Below are 18965 nucleotides of genomic sequence, written 5' to 3' on the forward strand. Positions count from 1 at the left end.
GCCAAGGATTTAGGGGTCAAAGACTTCCTTTGTGGGGCTTTTAATAGCTGTGGCTACTAAAGATGATGGGGCTATGGCCCTGCAGATGCAGTTGCTAGATCACATCTTCACAATTGCTCTCCTGAACAGCAACTGTGGAGGTTGACTCAGGGCACATCTATCAATCTGCAGTCCCCTGTTATTCCAAAGGCTCTGGGGATCAAGGTTCTATGCTGTCTTCACCAGGATAGAAGGGGAGGTAGTAGTCAAGGTCGTGGCTATAGTTAGACCTACCAGGCACATGTTGCTTCCTCTTTCTTCCTCAGGAGGCCTTGTTGTTTCAGCTAGTCTGGCTTGCCTGCTTTGGTGGTGACAGTTGTTTGGCATTTGCTATTGGTGGAGGCAGGGATGACAGAGTCCTTTCTTCACAGAGGTTGCTCCCTGGATGATGACTGTGAGGCCAGCAGTCTATTTGAGACTATAGAAGAAACAGATGATCAAATTCATACGGTGAATTCAAGGCTTTATTAGTATCTTCTCTCCCCCAAACAAACACACACCAGGCCCATTCATAACTAGACAGCTCGATAGTTTAGCTAACCCTCAAAAGCAGTTGCCAGAAAAACACTAGCCCTTGACAAAAGAAGACAATGCTCTAGTTCCTCCCAAACTTCTCCATGCCTGCATGTACTGCATGTGCTGTATGTAGGAAGACACCAACCTCATCCAGCCCATTCCTCATCCTATTGCTCTGCCTCAGCTCCCAGGAGCCTTGTCCACAGACCTCTACCACACTGTAGGGACCACTCCCTCCCTTTACTCCATGTGCGCATTGAGTCTGAAGATTATTCTAGTACATTATGTGGTCAGCCCTCTTCCCTCAAGAGTCCAACTTCCCTTTATTTCTTAGCAGTAGCTATGTCTTCTTAGTTATCATCCTCTTTTTTTCTGTTGCTTAGTTACCCTCCCTTCACTAGGCTAGTTTGTCATTGCCTCAGAAAATCAGCAATCTCTGGAATGTTGCCATGTTACCTAACAAGAAAGGTTGGGCAGAGGTGGGGGTGGGGAAGAACCCTTCTCAGAGCTTTCCTTAAGCTACTAGTTATGCTATCAGTGTTCTCATCCACAATTCTAAGGCAGTCCTTGTCCAGGGCTACTTCCCCACCCCGATCCTCCAGTGTTCCAGCAAGTTTAACCCCTTAGTCCCTTGTAAATATTAAACTCCATGAATGTGGTATATACTATACAGTGAATAGAGCAATGGATTTGGAATCAGGAAGAACTGGGTTCAAATCCTGATTCAGACTTTTACTATGTGACCCCACGCAAGTCACTTAACATCTGTTTGCTTCAGTTTCCTCACATATAAAATGAGGGGGTTAGACTCCATGACCTCCAAGGTCCCTTCTGACTCTAAATCAATGAGCCTATGAATCTTTCTTTCTCCCCCAGTGTCTAGCTTTCAATTTTATTAAATGTTTACTATGTTCAAGAAAGTCATTATTCCGAGCACTGGAAATACAAAGACAAACCCCCCCCAAAACAAAAATTATCTCTACCCTCAGAGTTTGCACTCTTCTGGAGGATAGAATGCACTAAATAAATGGCTTTGGAATTACAAGTAGGTCCACAAAGTGGTCTCATTATTTAATTTTGTACTAGGACCACTGACTATATTTGAAGTAATTATAATTTGGCATAGTGGGGATTCAAATGCAGGCAACCATTTCATGGGATTCATTATTCACATTTATCAAGACTTAGCTGTAATGGAAGGGAGTTTCCATGTCATTGAAAAATGTTACTATGTATTTGGCATCTTGCTTGGCTCTAATAACATAGCATACTTTCCTTAACTGAGAAAATATTATTTGAAAAAGTTCCCATGAAGGTGTTTTAATTCAAACTCCATTAGGAGTCATATGCTGACAAGATCTACTCAGTGCATGGGAATTTAATTCAGCAGACATTTATTAGGCACTTATAACATAAAATGAATTATGCTGAGAATTGGGGTGTTGAGAGATTAGAGGCATAGTCCTTCCCATAAAACCCTAAATTTTGGAGAACATTGACTATATGTGAATAGATTTCTCCTTTGCCCTTCCTTTCTTGAAGAAGCAAATTGGTTTTGCTAGTATTGTCTCAGAAAGACTCATTATGCTGTTCTTCTAGAGATTCGATCCCCAGGGCTTCTTTGAGTTGTCAAAACATTATAGTTAGGCCTTTCTTCAAGTATTTTGCTGGAAAGACCTCTTGATGTGATATAAAGACAGTTAAAGGTCAATCATTGCACTGAAAGCCTGAAGAAAAGGGTTTGAGTCCTTGGTCCTGCCATTTACTAACTGGGTAAATGTAGGTAGGTCACTTTACTTCATTTCTTTGAGAACCAGTCTCCTTATCTATGAAATAAGAATGATAATTACTTGCCCTGTCTACCTCTTAGGGTTGTTGTAAAGATCAAGTGAGATAATGTCTGTATAAGGGAAACTCAAGAATACCCTCATTATTTCTACACTAAATCCTCCCCCAGGCTTCATCTATTGGCTTCATTCATTGGTGGAGTGGACCCGGGAGATAGAGAAATGAGAGGCATCTGAAGTAGCTTCACTGCAAAGTGGACCAAGTGGGAAGAGGGAGATAAAGACCAAGCTAGCTAAGGCAGACTAAGAGAGAAAAGGGGGCAGTAACAATAAGCAACAAGCAAGCTGGAGAGAAATAAAATTGAGCTGTGCTCAGGTCTTTTTTTTGGGGGGGGGCAGGGCAATGGGGGTTAAGTGACTTGCCCAGGGTCACACAGCTAGTAAGTGTCAAGTGTCTGAGACTGGATTTGAACTCAGGTCCTCCTGAATCCAGGGACAGTGCTCTATCCACTGCACCACCTAGCTGTCCCCTGCACAGGTCTTAAGGGACATGGCAGGAAATGAGAAAAAACAGTATGGAGCCACATACAGACAAGACAGAAATGACATCGAGCTGTGAATGGGCATAAAGGGAGCCTGCAGAGTAAGAGGCAGCCTGTAAAGAGGGTCGTGAAAATGGCTGCTGGAGGGAAGGAGTAGGTACCAGTTGGAGATAACCCAACAGATGGTACAGCCAGCCTGATTCTCTACTCTTCTGGGACCTCATTCAAGGGTGCTGCTGTGAGCTCTAGGCATTGTGTTCTAAGATGGAAAGAGGAGGAAAGGGAAGGGTTTTCTTGCTTTGTGGGGGTCTCACATAGGAATACTTTCTGTGTCTATCATTGTGTTAGGCAAAATCTGTTCTCTATTTGATAGCCTTGCTTGCTTATGTGCCTACAGGAAGCTGAATACCCTTGGGGATGGGCAGATGGTGTAATCGAGGAGAGCCAAATCCTGAAGTTCTCAAGGTTCCCTAGGGTGGAAGCACCTGAGATATTTTGTGAGGTGTTTCCCAAATAATACCTGAACCCTTCATATCGGGAGGGATCCTCACACCCTTGACTCTTTGTATCCATCTTTGGGCCTTCAGACACCAGAGCACCATCTTGAGGACTACTTATTTTGAGGCTGCATGGAGTAGTGGGTAGAGAGATATTCTTGGAGCCAGGACAACCTGCATTCAACTCCTGCCTCTGACATATTCTGGCTGTGTGACCCTGGGCAATTCACTAAACCTCTCAGTGCTCTAGGTGACTCTCTAAGTTTATGCATTACGGAGAAACTGCTGACCTGCATTACTAGAAATATTTTTCTCACCAGAGAGTTGCCCATATCAGTGAAGTCACAGACCTGGTCCTTCTCTCTATTCAAGACATCATGAGGTTAGGAGAAGGTGAGAGGAGTGACATAGGTTTTCTTCATTAGCTGAGACTGAGTCATAATATCCTGGCAAGAATGAGCCAGGGTGCAATGTACAATTGAATATTACTGGGTTTGGGGATGTGACCACTTGTTTTTGTTTTTTTTAAACAGTATTTTATTTTTTCTAACTACAGGTAAAGACAATTTTTCAAATTCATTTTTTTAAAAATTTGAGTTCCAAAGTTACTCTCTCCATTTGTTTTCTCCCCTTCCCTAAAATGGTAAATAATTTTATATATATACATGTGTGTGTGTGTACAATCATGTAAAATGTATTTCCATATTAGTCCTGTTGTGAAAGAAGAAACAGACCAAAAGGAAAAAAAGCCATGAAAAAGATAAAGTGAAAAAAGTGCTTCAATCTGCATTCAGAGTCCATCAGTTCTTTCTTTGGACATGGATAACATTTTCCATCATAAATCCTTTGGAATTGTCTTGGATCATTGTATTGCTGAGAAGAGCCAAGTCTATCACAACTGATCATACAATGTTGCTGTTACTGTGTACAAATGTTCTCCTGGTTCTGCTCACTTCACTTTGTATAAGTTCATGCAAGTCTTTCAGGTTTTTCTGAAATCTACCTGCTCATCATTTCTTATAGCATAATAGTATTCCATTACATCCATATACCATAACTTGTTTAGCCATTCCCCAATTGGTGGGCATCCCCTCAATTTCCAAATTTTTTCTACCTCAGAAAGAGTTGCTACAAATATTTTTGTATATGTAGGTTCTTTTCTGTTTTTTTATGATCTCTTTGGGATACAGACCTAGTAATAGTTTTGTGATCACTTATTTATCAGGGGGCCATTGCACAACAATGGCTATGGACCTTTACCAAGGGATGTTGATTTTCTGAAAGCCTATGGAATGCAAAAAGGACATTAAGTGACCATTGAGGTATGGGTCCCCAAAGCCAAAATAGAAACTGATCAAAACTAGATAGTCCTCACCAAAGAATTTTTGTCATTGTTTAAAAAATTATCAAGCATTTATTTCCCCTTCTTCCTATCTCCCCCTCCACTATTGAAAAGAAAAGAAAAACAAAACTGATGCATTAAATATTCATCATGAAGTAAAACAAATTCCCACATTGTCCAGTCCCCAAAATGTATATGTCAGGTACAAAGTCCCATTGCCCCTCTCAGGAGGTGGGGAGCATGTTTCATAATAGGTCCCCTGGAATCACAGTTGGTCTTTGGTTAATCAGAGTTTTTAAGTCTTTTAAAGTTGTTTATCTTCACAATGTTGTTGTTATTGCATAAATTCTTTTCCTGATTCTGCTTCCATCATTCTGTATTAGTTTGTACAAGTCTTTCAGGTTTCTCTGAAACCATTCTTTCATAATTTCTTATGGTACAATAGTATTCCAATACATTCATATACTGTAATATTTTTTCAGTTATTCCCCAGTTGATAGATACCCTCTTAGTTTTCAGTTCTTTCCATTATAAGGGCTGCTATCAAAATGTTTGTATATGTGGGTCTTTTTTCATCTTTCTTTGATCTCTTTGGGGTGTAGACACAGGGGTGATAACTAGGTCAAAAGTTATGCACAATTTGGGCATAGTTCCAAAATTGTTTTCCAGATTAGTTGGACCACTTCGCAGTTCCACTAGCAGGGCATGAATGTGCCTCACCAAAGAATTTTGAACCAGTCTGGCTATCTCTTGGATTATTGTTTAAAGTTATTCTTCCCCAAGGACCAGAAAGGCTTGGGTCCATATGTCAAAGATGCCCGCTTTGAAAATAGTACCAAGAGAATATATCTGAAAGAGCCAGGAGACATTTTACTACAACTCTAGACCATATGGGCTGAGTATGCTGAGTATACTCAAAAAGAGGATCTATCATTGGTCTTCTAAAATGTATATGTTCTTTGGCCCAGCAATCCTACACCTCAATATACCTTAAGGAAGCAAAATATGGAAAGTCCCCAATTGCATTAAAAAATATGTAGCAGATTTTTTTTTTTGATAGCAAAGAACTGGAAACAAAGTAGATGCTCATGACTAGGGAATAGCTAAACAAAGTGTGATACATAGATATAATAGAATATTACCATACTATAAAAATTAATATTAAGACAACAGAGAAACATGAGAAGATTCATATGAATCAATGCAAAGTGAAGTAATCAGAACCTGACAAAGTACCTACAAAAACATAAATGAAAAGACCACAACTAACAAAAAAAGAAACTGAATGTTGGTCCCAGAGAGGAGAGGGAAAATTCACCTCCTCCTGAGGTACAGGACAGCAACTGTACATATAGTCAGAATCAGTATATTGGTTCGTTTTGAAAGTCCTTTTTCCTCTCCTTAATTTTTTATTTTTTAAAAAAAGTTCTTTGGGGAAAGGAGTGAGGTAAGAAATTTATTTATAAAGGAAGGTGATGTGAAAAATCAAACATATTATTTATAAAAATTACAAAGAAAAAAGAAATTAACCCTTGCCCCATTCCAAAATCCTATTTCCCTTAGATTTGTAGGATTCCTATGAAGTAGTGACCAGGACATTTTGAAAAATTCTTAATTTTTAAAGTTCTGAACTTAACACCAAATAAAATGTATATTTCCATGTAATCAGTTGAACAGAAAAAAGATTCTTCATGACACTGCAAATTTGTTATATATAACTTGCTTTTCTTTTAAAATATATAATAAATTTTAAAAGTAAATTTCAAAGCTGTCCTTCTTGTTTGTTATTCTTTCTAGCCTTCTGTTCTCTCCTGTAATTTTAAAAAAAGATGTCTCAATGATATTCTATTCTTTTTCTCTTTTTGTGACCCTATTTCTATTCTCATTTCCCTCCCACCTACTTCCCAAACTGGAAAAAGAGGAAAAAAAGAAACTTTGTAACAAATATGCATAATGAAGCTAAACAAATTCCCACATAGTATCCAAATATGTATGTCTTGTTTTGCATCTTAAATCCATCTACTCTCTGTCGGTAGAAGGGCAGCATGTTTCCTCATCAGTTCCATTGACAGGAACCATTAAAGGTCTTAAGTATCTGGTGCTCCAAAATGAATCATGGAGTTCCATGGTCATTGAATTAAAGTGGTTGGGAAAGGAAATTTTATGTGGAGAGGGGCCTCTGTGTTTCAGTTAAGAAACTCAAAACTTAATCTTTTAGAAACAAAATTCAAGAAATTTCTTGAGTTTCAAGAAACTTCTTGAATTCCCCCACACCAGGAACTGGGGGCAGAGAAGGGATAGAGAGGTAATCCAAATAGTTTCATAAAGGAGCCTGACCTCCAGGAGCTTACAGTCTAGTTGTTGAAACCAGATTCAAACACAGGAAACAACTAGAGAATGATACAGGAAAGTATTCAAGATGTAACATTGATTATTTTAATTATGTGCTACATTCTCTGGTATGGTGGAAGTGATTTCAGTAGTCGAGAAAGGAAAAGATCTAGGTTCATGAGAGTTTTCAACAAAGACTTTATGGAGGATATGATGTGAATAGGTAGGGAGAAAGGGAAGAATATTCCAGGTTGGGGATGAATGTTGTCATTGTTGTTTGTCCTTCATTCTCTAAGAGGACCATAACATTAGGGTAATGTCATGACTTACAATGAATTGGATTTAAGTGAGGGAGGGCTGTGCAAGGTCTCCAGCCTCTCTTTTCCTCCAGAGTCAACTAGATCCAGTGGCAAGATGACTGGAGATGGCCCCAGATGTTTGAGGCAATTGGGCTTAAGTGACTTGTTCAGGGTCACATAACTAGTAAGTGTCCAAGGTGAGATTTTAATTCAGGTCCTCCCAATTTCAGGGCCACTGCTCTATCCACTGTGCCACCTACTTGCTCCTGGGAATTAACAAGTAAAAGCAAGAAGGAGGAAATAATTACAAAGCCTTATGAAGTTCTCCACCATTTTCATATTATTATGCTCACTTGAACATCTAATACCCTTGTAAGGTGATTATCATTATCTCCATTTCAGAGATTAAGAAACTGAGTCTCAGAGAGATTAAGAGACTTGCCCAAGATAACTTCACTAGTAAAAACAACAAGTAGGACTGGTAGGACTAGATCCCCACTCTCCTAATTCCTGGGGCAGCTAGATGGTACAATGGATAAAGTACTAGACCTGGAGATAGGAAGACTCATCTTTCTGAGTGCAAATTTGGCCTCAGATGTATGATTCTAGGCAAGTCACTTCACCCTGTTTATCTCAGTTTCCTCATCTGTAAAAAAAGAGCTGGAGAAGGAAATGGAAAACCACTTCAGTATCTTTGCCAAGAAAACCCCAAATGGGATCACAAAAAGTAAGACATGACTGAAAAATGACTGAACAATAACTCCCACTGCTATACCAGTTCCCTTTTTACCACACTATATTGGGTTCAATGATGCATTCAGAGAATCAGGGAACATTATGAAAATATGCCTGGCAGAAGCATGGGGTCTCTGTTGGTGAATTGTTGGAGATCAGGTTGAATACTTAAGGGGAGAATGGAATGTGGAGTGTTTCTAAGTGCCAGGCTAATGTGCTTGAATCTGACCTGTTAGGGTATAGGGAGCCTCTGTAGCTCCTTGAGGGGATTTACATATTGGAAGCAGTGATTTAGGAAGCTATATAGCACATCATCATTAATAAATTGAACTCAGCAAGACATTGCCTATCTCTGTTTGAGAATTATTCCTCTCGGAATCTTCTGTTTTAGCATATGCCAACTTTTAAAAGTCAAAGCTCTTTTAAGAAACTGGTTTTACTGTGATGAAAGCTACTGGGATAACTGATAGATAATTCTTAGTATTTAGGGATTGGAGAATAGTTGAACAAACTGTGATAGATGATTGTAGTGGAATGCTACTGCCTGTAAGACCTTGGGCAGGTTATAACCTCTCAGTTCTTCATCTTTAAAATGAGGGGGTTGAACCAGATAGCCTCAAGGACCCTTCCATCTCTAAATCTATGATCCTGTCATAGAACCACAGGAAATAATAAATATGAGGAATTGAGGGAAACATGGGAAGAGTTTGTATGAACTGATGCAGAGTGAAGTAAACAGAACCAGGGACGATGTTATACATAATAATGACAAATATGTAAATGAAAAAATTTAAGCAAAGTCAATCCTTGAATAATTGTAATGGCAAGACAGACTGAAAAAAGAAATGAGGAAGCATTTTCCTCCTTTTGTCAAAATGGTGGGGGACCCAGAGTTTCATATATTTTCAAATTTGGTCATTGTGTTTGTTGGTTTAACTTGATTCTTTTTCTTTTCTTTTTTTCTTTTTTTGGAGGGAGGGTTCATTTGAGTGGGGGAAGGGATGTCTGGAAATGAATGTGTTATAAAAACAAAAAACACCAATAACATTTATTTTATAAAAAAAATCCTTAGTATTTAGTGCTAGGATATTAATTGTCATTAGTATGGGACTCAATCAAATCCCAGATCTCCCACTTGCTAACTGTGAGGTAACTCTGACCTCAGTTTGCTTATCTGTATAATGAGGAGCTTGGACCAGAAAACCTTGGAGTCTCCTTCAAGGTTTAACTCTGAGACTCAGAGAGACTATTTATTTTTGTCTTTGTAGGCCCAGTGACTAGCACCATGTCTGATATACAGTAAGCACTTGATAAATACTTGCTAAGTATTTAATTATATTTAATTTCCTCACAAAAGCCCTCTGCAGTAGGTGGTATGTGCAGTATTCTCCCACATTTTATAGGCTTATAGGTCTGTAGCTGGAAGAGACCTCGCAGGTCAGTAAGTCCAAACCCTTCTTTTTCAGGTGAGGAAACCAAGGGTCAGAGGAGTAGAAGTGACTTATCCAAGGTCACAAGTACTCAAGCTCAATCCTGACTCCAAGTTCAGTGTTTTTCTCACCTCACTGTACTGTGGAAGGGCATTCCTATTTGTGGAAAGGCCAGATTCACTATAGTTAGTAGTAGGTAACTAGCCGCCAGACTTGCCCTTCTGCAGATACAAATTCACAACCCTCTTAAAACCAGCCTTCATAGGCAGAGTCAGGAATGATAGTCTGTGTGCTAATGTGGCCCTACCCCTAAAGCTCCAAACCTTACCATTCCCAAGCTTTCCCCTTCCCCACCAAACCCAGATCACTGCTATTGTCATTTATAAGATCCCATTATTCATTCCCCTTTTGAAGAGCAGCACACTCCTCTACCAACAAAGATCACAGCCCCTCCATGCTTTAGAAAACAATTTTTATCCCTAATTAATAGTCAAAAGATATGAATAGGTGGTTTCCAAAAGAAGAAATCCAACTATCAAGTCATATGAAAAAATGCTCCAAAATAAAAATAATTAAAGAAACACAAACTAATGCAACACTGATGTTCTACCTCACACCTATCAGATTGGCAAAGTTGACCAAAAAAACCAACAAAACAGTAAAATGACAAATGTTGGAGGGATTGTGGGAAAACAGGCATATGAATGCACTGTTGGTGATACTTTACTTTGGTCCAGACATTCTGGAAGCAATTTAAAACTAATCCACTGAAATTACTCAACTGTGTATACCCTTTGATCCAACGATAGAACTGCTAGGCTTATACCCCAAAGAGATCAAAGAAAGAGGGAAAAGACCCATATGTTCAAAAATATTCATAACAGCTCTTTTTGTAATAGCAAAGACCTGGAAACTAAGGGAATGCTCCTGAACTAAGGGGCTAAATAAATGATAGTATATAGATATAATGGAATACTATTGTGCCATAAGAAACCATGAAAGAGACAATTTCAGAGAAACCTGAGAATATTTGAGTGAACTTAGCAGAAGCTATAGAATTTATGCAGTGACAATAGCATTTTAAAGACAACCAACTTTGAAAGACTTAAGAATTCTGATGAATTCAATGACCAACCATGATTTCCAAAAGACTCGTAATGAGATATACACCCACCTCCTGACAGAGTATAGATGAACTGATGGGGAAGAATGAGACTTATGTTTTTTTTGGACAGGGCCACTGAGGATATTTGTCTAACCTGATCATGAGCATTTGTTCCACTGGTTTTATTTTTGGTTTTTTGTTTTCCAGAAGGAGTGGGGAGGGAAAAGGGAAAGAACATAAATCACTTATTAATTGGGGAAAAAATCCAAATGTCTTAAAAGACCATTTGCAGAAATTTGAGAAAACAGCTCTCATTTGAGTGACCAGATTTCTGCTGATGAGTTTTTTTGCACTTAGCTAAGCTAAGTAATGAGCACAACACCCAACCACTACCAAAAGTCTTTCTACCTTGGTAAGTCTTGCCAGAGCTTGAGTTCCAACTGGCATTACTTGGAAGAACCCAGAGGCAGTGGAATGAAGTACATAGATCACTAAACATACATTAAATCCCTATACAAATTTGAGTTATGATGACAGTGATGATGACGTTGACGATGACGATGCATTGAAATAGGGTTTTAATGGAGAAATAATATTGTCATTCAGTCTTTTCTCAGGCGTGTCCAATTCTTCATGAGTTTGGAGGTTTTCTTGACAAAAATATTGGAGTGGTTTGCCATTTCCTTCTCCAGCTCATTTTACAGATGAGGAAAGTGAAGCAAACAGGTTTAAGTGACTTTTCTAGGGTTACACAGCTAATAAGTGTCTGAAGCCAGATTTGAACTCAAGAAGATGAGTCTTCCTGACTTCAGGCCCCTGCACTATTCACTCTGCTACCTAGCTGCCCCGATAAATAATAACAGCCAATAATCATGTAGAGCTTTTACTTTTTTTGGTCAATTTTGTCAATCTGATGGGTGTGAGGTGAACCCTCAGAACTGCTTTAATTTGCATTTCTCTAATTGTATATTGGAGCACATTTTCATCTCACTGCTAATAGTTTAGATTTCTTGGGCTCCAAGGTCATTCCCATATGTCATCATTATCTCACAACAACCTTAGGACATAGAGTTATGCAAATATTATTAACTCAGCTTTACAGGTTGGAGAAACTGAGACTCAGAGAGATCTGTTGACAACTCAATTGATATCACATCTGGCCAAACCAGGACTCACACTCAAGCTTTCTCTAAATCCATTGTTCCTTCCACTCTATCATGAAAGTGGGGAGAATAGGAAGAAGGAAGTTAATGGTGATACTGATGATTTCAAAGATCCATACCATTTTCTCTATCCTACCTTTAATTCTAAATATAGAATAAAAATGGTACCCATTACATATTGTGTCCTTGGGCCCCTACTACCACAGCACCAGGACTCTCCTTTCTGCTGAATCAAGATCACCATGGAATCATGGGATTCTCATTACCCTTCTTCCTTATGTTTCTATGGTCTGCTTTAGCTTCCATATAAGCAACTCAGTCCAGGCTGTAACAAACATTGCTCTACCTTACCACTGAGGCCTTGGATTTTAAGCTAAGCCATTGTAATGGAAAAACATACACACTTTCATTTGGCTATCCAATTGACTCTTAATCCTTTCATTATATTAGCAAGAATACCATTCTTTAAAAGTCCTTGATCCACCCTTGATAATTAGGTGCTCCCCTTTAGCAATAGGCATACAGCACAGTTCTTCTTGTCTCCCTGATCCAGCTAAATTTAACAACAGTTGATGCTTTCCTGGCCTATTAGAACCAAGGCAGCTTTCTTCCTTGTCAAACCATAGGCTGGATTGTGTTGCTGAACCTTTGTCCTCCTCCCATTTATTTGGATGTGCCTTCATGGGGACTATAGGAGGTAACTGTCAGGAAGTCTTGTGTTCCTCCATAATTCAGGAAACTAAGAACTGCAGGGGAGGTTCCGTAATAATATTCCAATTTGATTTTGCAAAAGCCATGATGAAGGACTTTGTTGGTGTCTTCATATATTTATGAGCCCTAGTTTTGACAGCAGGTGAATTAAGAGGAAATGAATCTTAGTCTCTCTCTCTCCCTCTCTTCTCCCTTTTTTTTTAAATCTCTGGGAGGTTGGAAATGTAGGCGCTGTGCCGTATGAGGCTGTAATTGCAAATCTCAGCTGGCTGGCGGGTTTGCAGCAAAAACCCAAACCAGCAAGTGGGCTTTCATCTGAGTGCTCATTCAAACCCATACAACACTTATCAAAATTAGAGCCCAAAGTTCAGTAGTATGGCACTTGTGTCTCAGCCAACAACAGCTGGTTTCTTTTTCTGATCTCCTTTGTAGAGGACTCTCTTATACACTTTCTGTGTTAGACTCATAATAAGATAGGAATTTCTACTAGCCCGAAAATATAATGGATGATGTTTAATTCATTGGGAAAGACTCAGTCTCCTGAGTCTCTGGACACTGTTTTGGCATAGTGGAAATCATGCTAGATTCGCTGCTCAAAGTCCTAGATTTTTACTAGCTATATAACTTAGGGTAGTTCCTTTAACTAATCAGTTCTCCCAATCAGGAATTCAAACCAAAATATTCTGACAACAAATCTCTCTACTTCAACACAGAGAATGCCAAGAATCCAGGCTGTTTGGATCCTCTACAGATTTATACTACTTGGTCCCACAGCTTGGTCCTTTTATTAATCTTTTGTTGACTCATTATCAAATTGCCTAGAGCAACTTACTTGTTTAGGCAATGCCCAGGATTAACTTGTGTATGTCCTCAGAACTCTCTTGGGATAGGGTAGATGAAAACAGCCTGGAAGAAGTTATTAATGGGTGTACAAGTAACAGAATAGGTGGATTAGGTCCAGACACAGAAGCTAAAATGCGCTACTTAGAAAAAATTCTTGATTGGGCAAGCAGTTGATGAATACCCAAAGATGCAAGCCAAGGTTAGGTCAAGATGGGATGGGACACAGATGGGAAAAGAGTCCAAGACTCCTGTACAAAATATGCAATCTAGGAGAAGAGTGAGGGGGAAGTGGTCTTAGGGACACCCAAAGCTAAGTAGAAGATGGAGCAAATGGAGGCATTCATGACCACCAGCAAGTCAGACTGGAACCAGACAAGTTATAGGGAAAGTGAAGAGGGATGAGATCAGGGTCAGAGGCAACAGCTGGGATCTCTCCCAGAAAAACAAAATGCTGTCAATTTAAAAAAAGAGGCAGCTCAGGGATGTCTGAAAAGGTTTATACTGGAGTGGCTTGTCCATCTCAGGGACTCAGAAGCTAAATAATAGCTTCTTCTTCAACCCAAGAATCCCTTTAGTTTAATTTGAGTGAGAGGAGGAGGGAGAAGATGCCAGATCTCAAGATAGTTACTACATCCCTTGAGACCTTAGGGCTCTTTCTCTTCAGTTGTCTCCCTGATTTTGAGTCAGGAACCAGTAAGAGAACCATGGCCAGGTCTGGGGTCTCAGTACTCTCTCTCTCAGTATTCCTTTCAGGAGCATAGTGAACAAAGTACTGGATCTGGAGTCAAGAACACTCGAGTTCAAATCCATCCTCAGACATTTACTAGCTGTGTGGTTCTAGACAACAACAACAACAACAGCAACAACATCTATAAAATGGGAATAATAATAGCACCTGCCTCCTAAGGTAAGGATCAAATGAGATAGAATATATAAAGTGATTTACAAACCTTAAAGTGACATATAGATATTAGCTACTAGGATAGGCAAAGAAGGGACCTTTGTTGGGTGAGATGCTTGTGATGGGAGGTCTCCACTCTCATATATTATCAGGTATTGTAACTATTTGTGTATACACTTTGATGATTTAAAAGCAGACATTGTCTTACCCAGTCTGTTTACTCACTAGCCATGTGGCCCTGGGAAAGTCATTTAACCTCTCTTGGCCTCAGTTTTCTCATCTATGAAATGGGAATAATAAAGGCACCAACCTTTCAAGGTTGTTGGGAGGATCAAATGAAATAATATTTATTAAGCTCTTCACAAACCTTAGAGTTCTATATAAAGGACATTATTTTGGTAATTATTATTATTTTTGTATCCCCAGGAATGTCCAATACAAGACAAGTGTGATAAAGCAGAGAAACTCATAAATGGAAGGAGAAGGCCTGGATTCTAATCCTTCCTATCTGTGTGATGATTGGTGACTCGTTTTACTCCTCAGTACCTTGGGTCCCTTCTCTGCAAAATGGGAATAATAATATTTATACTCCTGGCAAGTCAACTCAAGTTAATTTAACCTACCTCTTAGGGTTTTGTGAGGAAATCATATCTTAAAATGCTACATAAACATGAGCTACCATAGGTAGATTCATAGAACCAGAATGCCCCTTTGAACTTTACCTTTTATGATGCTGTATTATCCTATATCCTATAGTAGGAACTCAATAATTCTATGTTGAATGTGTAAGGGGCTAAAATTCTAACTAGTCTGTCTAAAATATCTACTGAGTGGTTGCCAATAAATTATAAGCTTTAGCAAGAGTTAGACTTTTAAGCATTTATTAAGGAGAATAAGAATTTGGTGAAGAGAGAGAAAGGGGCCTAGATGCCTACATCTATCTATCTATCTCAGGGAGCCTGCATTTTTGCTCCACTCTCCACAGGAGTCCTGATGAAAGAGAGAGAACTATCCCTTCTTTATCCCACAAACCTCTTGTGAAAACTGGAAATGTCCTGTCCCCACACACACAGCTCCAAGATAATTGGCTGATAGCTTTGATAGACAGTACCCATGAGCAAATGTCACTTCCTGATGCCAAAGAACTGACCACATCGGCTTGCCCTCAGACACCTTCTCCTCATGGCGGAGCTCTCCTACAGTAACACTCCAGCAGGGGGCGTCACTCCAATCGTTACAGTCCTCTTGTGCTTCAAGTGAAGAAACATGGTTTCCTCACATGAAGCAATACATTACAGATGCTTATGACTAACTAAGTAAAGGGAATGAAAAGAGAGAAAAAGAAATTGAGTGACGCATTGACAAAGGCTAAAGGGGGCACTCCCCTATTAGCAGGTGGACATCACAAGCAGAAAAACTAGAGGGGGCACTCCCCTTTAGTAAATGGACATTATAAACAGTGTATACAGTATGGAAAAGAAAAACAGGGAAATGTCCATTTAAGTCTTTGGAAGTCTTTTCTTGGATGATTCTTGAGATGTCCTCTGGGTGTAGTCGTGGAATGGAAATCTTTTCAGGGGTTGATGTGTGGATGCTGGTAATCAGCCAGCAAAATTTTCTGAAAAATTGAGCTTAACACAACTTTAAAATAGCTTTATCAATAATCAAATCAAACAATGAGAGTTCTTAAAAACATGTCTAAGGGAACTCAGAATCTTAGTTGTTACACATGAAACATATAATAAAACAAAAATTTAAACATTCTCTAAAACTTATTACTACACATAAATGTATGATCAATGACTGCAGGATAGGCTTTCTAAGAAGCTTGGGGGACATAATTTCCTTAAAATTAGCTTGCCATGAACTGTTTCAGACTGGTTGAAGGTCTTGTGAGACGTGATATTTTGTACAATTTACTTTGAGTTTTGCTATGGTGTTGTTTTCCTTCCTTTATCTAAACACTGCAGGGACCTCAACATTTCTATCTTCCCATATGGAAAAGTAGAGATCCTTTAACTCCCCCTACTTCCTTTGACAGCCTTGCCTTGAGAATGGTTTCCTGTTAGAGTTGTTACAACATTGATAGAGGGACTACCATGCTAGGCTTCCTGTGCCAATGCCAAAGGTTGGGATTGTTGACATCAACCCTTATTTCTGCTTCTAGATTCCTCACTTTAAATAGGTTCCCTTCTTAATTAACCTCCCAAATATGACTCATATGAAGGCCCAAGGTAGGCCAAACCGAAGGATTAATTCCTGACCCATCAAGGAGCCTATAAGAGGCATCTTTCTAGTTGAGGCAGGAGTTGCCTTGATTTAAAGATTTCTTTGTTGTTGGTGTCTCACCTCAGCTTGCTGGGTTCCTGACCTACCATTTTGTTTGATGGCAGAGTTCTCCTTAACTGTCTCATCTTGACCTTTGATATCTGGTTATTCTCTAGTTCTTGGCTGCATAAGTAGTCATTAAACCAAAGTTTCTCTTTGTATCCTTGACTGCTGATTGCCTTCCTAGTAGATCTTTGATGGTTAATTCTATCTTAGCTTTATCCAGACTGTTCCCTCGCTGGACTCCTCCTTATGTACTACACCTAACCTTGTCTTGTTTCTCTTGGCCCTGTCTTCTTACCTTATCTCCATACTCTATCACAACTCTCAGACTCAGAATAACAGGGGTTCCTTTTTCTCATGCCAGGCTTGCAGCTTGATTCAGTAGTGTGACAATAGAAGAGTGGGCCAATCCTTGGCATTACTAAGGCTTATCATCTCCCTTCCTGAGCTGCGAAGAGCTAATCACTGCATGAGCCAAGCAAACAAGGTAGTAATGGGGTTGCTTGCCATCAGTCAATCAGTCAATATGCATTTGTTATTGAGTTTACTTATCATTACTGTGCTGTGAGAGCAACCATGAAACTGGAAGCAGAAAGGAAGCTGTGAAAGGAGCGGAGATCCCAGAAGAATATGATCATAACACTGTTAATAACAGTAATCATAACTTTCATTTGTACACTGATCTACAGTTATAAAGTACTTTACACAGCATCTAAGGAAGGCCAGCGTTATTGTCTATGACGGCTACTGGGTGTTCCCCTCTGACTTTCTAGTGGCCATTTTAGACTGTTGTTTTCTTTAGACAGAAGTTTAGACTGTTGAATTAATAAGTATGTTAAAGGTCACCTGATCCAAATCCTTCATTTTAGAGATAAGGAATCTGAGGTTGGGAGAGAAGCTAAGTGACTTGTCCAGTCAAGCAGAGAGAAGGGTGGAAAAAGAAGGAAAGCTGACAGAAGGCAAGAATAATTGTTGTAACTTTCACTTATGTAATAATAAAAATATTAATTAATATAGTGGTATTACTATACATATAGAGGTAGCCCTATAATACATAATGCCTATTTTATGTGCATTATATTTTATTGTATATTATATATTCTACATATAATAATATTTATAATATGTATTATATATTGTTGTTATGAGTTGTTTCAGTTATATCCAACTCTCCATGACCCCATTTGGGACTTTCTTGGCAAAGATATTGGAGTGTTTTGCCATTTTCCTCTCCAGTTCATTTTACAGATGAGAAACTAGGGCAAACAGGGTTAAGTGACTTGCCCAGGGTCACATAGCTAGTAAGTATCTGAGGCTGAATTTGAATTCAGGTCCTCCTAACTCCAGGGTTGGCACTCTATTCACTGTACCACCTAGTTGCCCTGTATTATACATTAAACACATACATATATAATATTACATATTATGTTGTATATTATACATATATGTGTATTATATAATATAGACATATAGAGATATAGGTGGCACAATGGATAATGGACATTGAATCAGAAAGACCCAGGTTCATATTTGGCCTTAGACACTGAGTAGCTTTGTGACCCTGGGCAAGTCATTTAACCTCTGTCTACCTCAGTTTCCTTATCTGTAAAACAAGGATAATAATAACACCCACTTCCCAGGGTTATAGTGAGGCTCAAATGAGATAATATGTTTAAACACTTTGTTAACCTTAAAGTGTTATGAAAATGATAAAGTAGACTCTCTAATGTCATAAAAAGAATCTAGGTCTTCTTAGCTTAGAAACTTGCTGAAGAGTTCCCAGGATGGAAAGGCATATGATAAAATCAGTAACCTGATGATATATGGACCTCTGTCTACCTCGGTGATGCATACCAAGTGAGCTACACTCTACCACAGTCCTCCTCTGAAGCCAAGTGTGGTGTGAAGGTGGCCTTGGGTTTCCATAGACAATGCCTATAGAATTCCAGCTTTGGAACAGCTGGGAAGGTTTTGAATGTGGTCCCAATGATGGCCTATATGTCTGTTGTCCAAGAAACAGTCTCACTATGTTCAGGAAAGCTCATCTCCAGGTTATGGAGGGATTGTAATCTGTGTCAAGAGAGGAACTACCTAGAACCATAGACATCTAATGTTGGTGCCCAAGGAAAATAAGCACAATTGGGTGAAATAACCCCTCAAAGCAGTGTTATAATTTACAATGTAAGAAATAATTAAGATAAATTCAGTTCAACAGGAGGGGAGAATTAGTTGTTGTAGTGGCTCACAGATGGGTATTATGAAGAATGATTGTAAAGTGATAGTTTCCTATTTCAATGAATTATTCTTGCTACAAAGGTGATAAGTTCATCTAAGCCCTAAAATCCTACTTATTGAAGAAATTCATGGATGAAATTTTTGTACCCTTTAAATTT

The sequence above is a fragment of the Dromiciops gliroides genome, chromosome 1 (assembly GCF_019393635.1).
Source record: "Dromiciops gliroides isolate mDroGli1 chromosome 1, mDroGli1.pri, whole genome shotgun sequence".
NCBI lineage: Eukaryota > Metazoa > Chordata > Mammalia > Microbiotheria > Microbiotheriidae > Dromiciops > Dromiciops gliroides.